The sequence below is a fragment of the Acanthochromis polyacanthus genome, chromosome 23 (genome assembly GCF_021347895.1).
Source record: "Acanthochromis polyacanthus isolate Apoly-LR-REF ecotype Palm Island chromosome 23, KAUST_Apoly_ChrSc, whole genome shotgun sequence".
In the NCBI taxonomy this organism is placed as follows: Eukaryota; Metazoa; Chordata; class Actinopteri; family Pomacentridae; genus Acanthochromis; species Acanthochromis polyacanthus.
The window spans coordinates 23,961,474-23,969,438 of record NC_067135.1 but is presented as its reverse complement, the minus strand read 5'-3'; the positions used below and the strand labels follow the sequence as shown (position 1 = coordinate 23,969,438).

The window sequence follows — 7,965 nt, the reverse complement described above, 5'->3', positions numbered from 1 at the left end:
AATACCTTCCGGAAAACGCAGTTTTGCCGGGCGGTAACAAACTAAAGGCGATGGCTTAGGCCCACGATGAAATCTAAGCTAAATAGACAGGGAGAGGGGAAACTCACTAAGTGTCCAGGAGGGGAATCGGGAGACCGGGTGGAGAGCAGAGCTGGGGGAGATGGCGGCGGAGACAGGGTGAGGACCGAGCAGCAGGCGGAAGGGAACAGAGTCCAGACGACAGAGTGCGGGTGACGGGGTGCAGCATGTAGCGGGGTGGCAGACGAGGTGATCCGTTAATCCGGAGAGCTGTGTGCTCACAGCGGGGTGCAGCGTGTATCTGACATGACAGGATGCAGGAGGTATGTGGCAATGATGCAGCAGGGAAATGAGGGAAGCGCCAGGCTTTATACTGAGCTGATTGTTCTGATTGTTCATAGCGTTCAGCTGTGCTTCTCCCCAGCTGCTCCTAATTAGATGAGTCGAAGCGCTGGCACGGGAGGGGCGTGACAGTATTAATAATAAATAATATTAAACACTTTAACCTCAACATTTAACCCTAGCCCTAACCCTAACCCTATACACAATATTTAAACATTAATATTTAATTAAATCTGTTAAATTTGTATTCTATATGATAATGTAGGGTATTATAGTAACAATAATATTTAAATTTCTCAGGTAAATTTATGTATTAAATAAAACTGAGCATTTTAACCTCAGTATTTAAACTTTGTAAGCAGTATTTAAACATTAATGTTTAATTATATTAGGTAAATATGTATTTAAAAAAATTTCAAGTTCTTCACATTTGTCACATTTCTATTCTGTATTATAATGTAGGGTATTAGAGTAACAATAATATTTAAATTACTCATGTAAATTTATATATTATGTAATACTGAACATCATAACTTCAATACTCAAACAACATTTAAACATTAATATTTAATTAAATCAGTTACATTTATATTCTACATAATAATGTAGGTTATTACAGTAACAATAAAATGTAAATTTCTCAAATAAATTTACATATCAAGTAATTTCAAGTGTTAACCTTAATATTTAAATTTGTGAGGTAGATTTCCATGCTAATGTTACACTGGAAAGCACTTTAAATGTTTAAATGTTCTATAAAAATGTGTGAGTGACACTTTTGATTCCTGATCTCTTGTTTATTCCACACTAACAGGAGATATTTGTCCTGGTATTGACAGTTTCACTGCATCTAATTCAACAGATTGGTGATTCTAAATCTGACATTTTTACATTTCTGCACCTTTTTTTCTCACAAACAGACGATTTTCAGAAGTATCCTTGAACATCTTTGGAGAAGTCTGCAGTATGTATCGATTCTGTTGTTCACAAAGCAGGAGTTGGAATGAAATGAGAATCAGTTCCTCTTATTCTATTTCATTGTGCTTGTCTTTTTTTTTTTTTTTTTAGCTCCTTCCCTTGTTGCCTTGCTTCATGGGTCTTACATATGACTGTTCTGTAACTAACACGGTGAAAGCAGCTTTAATGGAAGACTGTCAAAGGCAGCATGCATGTTATGGTGCCATAATTGGGTCAAAAGTCACGCGCACGTAACTCCCTCTTGCGCACACGAAAGCGGAAAAAAGTCTCCACGGGCGCAAAAAACACACTCCAGGCCAGTAGCAATGTCTCCGCGCGCGAGGAGCCTCCTACGTGCCTGGAGACATAGCTACGTGTGCAGACCAAGCTCCGTGCGTCCAGTGTCTCACGAAACTGTCCTCCTGCATGCGAGCTCTGATCTACGCGCGCGGGAAGAAGACTTTTAACCCTTTGTGGGCGGATACCAGTGCTCGCCACAACCTCCCTATGATTGGCTGTCTGCCACAGCAAGAACTCACCCCCCACGTGGGATGCCACTGTATACAAGAGAGGAAATGACACAGTCCACTGGAGCCCCCTTGATGCTGCTGCCGCTGTTCTGCTGTGCCCATGGACTGCAGCTCCGCCGAACACACACAGAACCGAGCCCGGATCTCCGACTGCCGGTGGGTGAGTGTCTCCACGTATTTCTGGCTCTAAACGGGAGGTCTCAGTGCTCCATTGCGGGGCTGTCAGCCTTTAGTACAGCGATGAGACGTTAGTTAGCTCCATTGCTAACGGCAGTTACCCAGGTGGACTGACTGGAATCGGCCCAGAAACCCAGCGTGTCTACTCCAGTGATTCAGACTCTTAAACTCCCTGTCAGAATCACTGGAGTAGACACGCTGGGCTTCTGGCCTTCTGGGCCGATTCCGGTCAGTCCACCTGGGTACCTGGGTAGCAATGTCTCCACGCGCGCAGAGTGTTTTTGCGCCCGTGGAGACATTTTCCGCTCACGCAGGGTACATGTTTCGTGCGAGAGAGTGTGTGTTACGCGTGCGCGAGAGAGAGTTACGTGCGCGTGACTTTTGACCCAATTATGGCACCATACATGTTGTTTTTTTTACAGTTCACTGTAATTTTTACGCCTATGCATGTGAACATTTTGTGCCGCCACCCTGTGTTTTATACAACACTGCGCATTTACAGTCCAACTGAAAGGTTGTCTTTACCTGCGGTGTCAATGCTTTGCAAGAGAGAAAGGAGTCAAGTGAATACTGAAAGGAAAAATAGGTAGTTCATTGACTAAAAATAGGAAAATAGGCACCTCCAAAGGGGAGTCAGAGAGGCCTTTAGACCACTGTGTCAGTGCTTTGGGTATAAAACAGGTTTTTGGGAGAAATGGCTGCTGATTTCATCACCTAGTAGACATGCACAAATGCTGAAATCATCCACAAATACCGACTAAATCTGTGTGACATGCAGAGTCAATGCTGAAAGAGAAACAGTGTTTTTTCTTGTGTAAAATAGTTGATTTACTGAGATTGGAGCTGCCTCCAAGAGAGTCAGAGGGCTTTTAGACTACCACTAAAGTCTTACATTCCGAGATGTAAAGTTCAGTCACTGGGCTTTAAGTCTCAGTAAAATACAAATTTGTCGTCAGAGAGCAAACACACAGACGTGGAAACATCTACAGGAGCTGAGATTCTGTTCGTTACTTCCAGTTGTTTAGGACTATTTCCTCAGACAGCAGAAGGATCCACATGAGTCTTCAAAAAAAAAAGAAAAAGAAACGCGCAGCCATTTAGTCAAAATCAACAAAGTCGCAGCTTCATTAATCACCTCTAACTGTAAATTACCATAGATATGAAGACAGGATTGATCTAACGGTAAATAGGTAGCTGATTTCTGAGCTGCATCACAGCTGGATATTATTTCACTGCAAGTGGAAATATTTCTTTTTCATGTCAAGTTATTTGCAGCAGGAACATTATTGTGCATAATGTGATGTGTTATTGAATAGGAACTACTAAAATATGGACTACAGATGGCCAAGGATCAACGAATTTTATTGCATCGTCCGTTGCTGTAGTTTCATAAATTTGTCCCTGTATTATGGCGCTTTAGCACCAACTTGGCTCAACTCTACTCAGTTTGTGAGGTTTCCCATTAGGATTAGTACCTGGTACCAGCTAATATTTTAGTACCAACTTGGCTGGGGTTCCAAGCGAGCTGAGTTGAGCCGATAATGTGATGTCTACAGAGTGCAGGCCACTGATTGGACAGGGAGTGACGACACACGAGCGCAACTCCTTCATAAAAACCAAATGCGCCATTAAAAACAAAAAACCAGCGACGGAGCCCATTGCTCTTCACGGAACTTGGCAAAATTTGAATATGGCAACCAGACCTGTACCCTGAGCGAATGAAGAGGCTGAGACTTTTCTGCCTTTGGTGGCAGACTTTTGCACATAAATGACGGCAAGGGACTTTCAGGCCGCCGTGCTATGACGACTCCACCCACGATGAGGTGGTACTCAATGGTAATGGGAAACCACCTAAACCGAGTTGAGTCCAGTAGGTGTTGATGGAAAAGCGTCTTTAGTCAGATAATTAGCAAAATTCACTGAATAAAACTAATATATTTCTCTTGAAGAATCAGTCTGCTACAGCTGCACTTGTTAGTAAAGTGACATTCAGATGGTTTGTTTTCTTTGCAGTAGCGGGTTTTGTGGTATTTTACAAGAGTTTTAGTGAAGATTGTCTGCACTGACTCCTTTCTGTGGCATGAAAACCTGACAGATCCATTATGATGTCATGGCTCTTCACGGCAGAGAATGGTGTATGTTTGGAAGACACTTCATGTTGTTGCTATACTCAGATGTGAGGCTTTTGCAATGACAAATAATATCGATTTTTATGTTCTCGCCTTTAAGACGGCAGCAGTTATTGTCCGATTTGGCTCCTTGGGGAAGATAACGAACTGAAATTAGAGCACATCTGCTGAAATTCTTTGTGGTTTTAATTGAACAAAGGACCATTTCTGGACTCTGTATTACTTCAACATGAGGGAGGGGTGTTTTTTTTTGTTTTTTTTTTAAAGCAGGTTCAGCCCACATTTTTACAAATTTAGTCCCTAAATATGAATGAAAATGCTGTATTATACACTGTGTTTGCTGTTCAGATTAAAGCAAATGTTCCTGTGAGCAGAAAATGGTCTTTTTTGCTGCAGGATTTCTACATTTCTGCCTTAAATAGAAAGTTCCCTGCCATCTGTTCCTGCAGATCTTTGAATCTCCATCAGAGATCCACTAGAGGGAGCAGCTGACTGTGGATGTTTTTCCAGCTCAGATGTGCATTTGCAGGCTGACTGTGTGTGTTTTTGCTGATCCTCTCTGATGCGTCTTGTCGTCTTTCTGCTGTTTTGTCAGCCTCCACTGCTCCAGGTGTGGGAGGGGAACCTGTAATCTCTCTGATTGCTCCAATGGCTGCTATTTTTGGATGCACTCTGTCTTTTATCTCCCCTCTTTTTGTCTCTCACGTTTTTTCTTCACCACTGGTTATTGTCACCCCGCTGCAAAGCGACACAAACCAGAATCAGCTCTAGAAGAAAGGCAGCGATTATTAGTGATCGAAGTCGCTGCTTTTTCCACCGAATCGAGGCTGGAAACCTCCTGAGTGAACCGAATGGACTGTCTTTTGTATTTCTGGTGCCTGTTGCTGCATCTAAAAGGTCTGACGGCAGCAGAGGAAGGAGCGTTTTGTTCTGTGAGTTTGAACAAAAAAGCAAATGTTCATGATTATCTTTTATTTTTTTTCTGCTGAAGAAATAGTTTCTTGTTTTCAACTTTGATTTCATTTGCCAGAAACATAAATTCATGTCTTTTTGCATTTATATTTAACTGTAAATCTTGTTCACTTTATATTCATAATTTGAAGACTTTTTCAGTTGGAGAGGAGCTGTTTATTATTGTAGGACTTATTTTTCTATGTATATTTATATTATGAATTCATATTTTTCCGCTTATATTTATAAATTTTTTGGAAATATTTTTCAACTGATTTTTAGATTTTTAGTTCATTTTTTTCTACTTACTTTTATATTTTTAGGTAATGCTTTTATTTTTTTTTACGTATATTTCTATTTTTAGTTCACATTTTTCTACTTATATTTATATATTTTTAGGACATATTTTCCAACTTATGTCAATATTTTTCATTCATATTTTTCTACTTGTGTTTATCTAATTTTGGTAATTTTTTCTACATTTGTTTACATTTTTATTAACATTTATTTTTCTACTTATATTTGCTTTTTTGGTCATATTTTTCCGCTAATGTTTATATTTTTAGGTTATTATTTTCTGTGTATTTTTACATTTTTGGATCATTTTTTTAAACTTATATTTAGATTTTTAGGTCATATTTTTTTCTTATCTTTATATTTTTAGGTCATATTTTAGTTTACATTTGATACACAGATGTTGCACATATTAAGGTCATATGCTTTTTTAAAATCCTTTCTTTCTTGTTGCTTTTCTCTCTGCATTTCAAAATGTTAAATCTCTTCTTCACGCCTTTGTAAAGATTATTAATTGGCAGCTTTTTCTTGTCCAAATATCCACATTACAGTAAATCTGAGTGGATTCTCCTCTTCAGTAAATAATAATACATATTTATGTCTGTGTTTTGTGTATCTACAGATCAGATTAGTTGGGATTACTTGTAGATTAAATGGAAATTAGCATCATTTTGATCTTGAAAGTCAAATTATTGTGAGTCATTCATGTGAAGTACTTGTAACTAATAAACAACCTGGTGGTTTTCCGTGTTGTAAATAACATTTCCCGTCTTCTCAGTGAATCCAGTCACCATGAAGATGGTTGCTGTTGTTTGGATCTTCCTCAGTCTGCTGCTGGTTTCACACTTCGGCAGGGGTGAGCCAACAACAAATCCCTGCAGACTCTGAGAAACGTTTCTTATTCCTCTGGGTCTCTGGTTTGCAGAAAAGGTCTGATGTAACATACGTGCTTGTTGTGCATTAGTAGTGTCAAGGGCTCCCAAAAATGTTGGTAATTCTGCAGAACAGATCAAGGGTGGAACCTTGTTTGGCGCTAGCAACATTTGAAGACCGTGGAGAACAAGAAAGCTCGTTAGCTTAATTAAAAAGATGGATGCCGTGCCTCTCTAGTGACTGTATTAATCGGAGCTAATTTTAGCTGGTTGAAGACCACAGGGGCAAATAAAAAGTTAGTGAAAGATCAAGTGCAGGAAGAATGCTGGGAGTTAATTTTATAACAAATGTATGCTGTTGGAGATGTTTTACACAAGCTTTACACAGATAATCAAAGTCGTTGGGATTCATCCTCAGGGAACCATGAATGTCGCTACAATTGTTTTTGCCCGTTTATGTTCAAGATGCTGCGATATTTAATGTGAACAAAGCAAATTAGACCAACCAGTGATGCAAGAGATTCATCAAAGTCGTTGGGATTCATCCTCTAGAGACCATAAATGTTGGTGCAATTGCCAATCTACGTAGAAGATGTAGAATATTTTATTTGAGCAAAGGTTTGACCGACTAGTAATAAGAGATTCACCAAAGTCATTGGGATTCATCCTCTGAAGACCATGATTGTTTAGATTTGCACTGTGTTGCCTTGGGAAGGGTGTTGTGTTATCACCACACTCTTATTAATGGAGTCTAAATCTGTCCTTTTTGCCCTTTATCCCAATTATATTTACCTAAAATATGGGCTTGTCTGGAATCTTATGGACTCTTTTATGCAGACTGAATGTCAGAATTGTTCTATAGCAAGACTTATGTTTAGTTTAAGTATTTACTGGTGTTGCACTTTTGTTTTCTTAGTTGGGTGTCTTTGGTGGTGACCCCAGTTTAATTTTTTTGGAGTTGATTTTACCTTTGGTTGCTGCTTGCTCATAAATGTTCAGTTTAAAGCTGCCACTGTTGACTTGATAGGTGAATTTAGACCATCTCTTTGATCTGATACCACCTATGTCAATCAGCACCACAGTAATGCACCAATTGTCTTACAACAATTTTGCTACTGTGGTTGAAAGGGAGAATTGTACAAACAATGTGGTAGCAAAAGTATTTGCCCCCCTTACTGAAATCTTTTTATTTTTGCATATTTGTCACATTTAAACGTTCCAGATCATCAAACTAATTCTAATAACAAAAAGATGATCCAAGAAAACACAGAATGCAGCTTTAAAATGATGATTTTATTTATTGAAGGAAAAATACTGTCCAGTCCATCTTGCCCTATGTGAAAAAATAATTGCCCCCTTAGCTACCAATCTACCAAATGACCAAATTCATTCATCAGTTGGGTTCAGTTTCTCCATCCACACTCACAAATGATTACTGCCAGGCTTGTTGAACCTAAACATCACTAAATAGAACCTGTCTTCATTGTGAAGTAGATAAAGGCTCTGAAAAAGCAGCACATGATGCTACGTTCTGAAGAGATTCAAGAACAGATGAGGAACACAGTCACTGACATTCATCAGTCTGGAGGGTTTCAAAGCCATTGCTGAGGCTCTGGGACTCCAGAGAACCACAGTGAGAGACATTATCCACAAATGGAGAAACATGGAACAGTGGAGAACCTTCCCAGGAGTGGA

The 7,965-nt window shown here is 39.5% G+C and overlaps 1 long non-coding RNA gene across 1 annotated transcript in view; it reads left to right on the top strand.

Annotated features, from left to right (window-relative positions):
- Positions 1-7,965, top strand: part of LOC127532457 (uncharacterized) — a 28,800-nt gene that overhangs the window by 16,150 nt on the left and 4,685 nt on the right. The window lies entirely within an intron of this gene.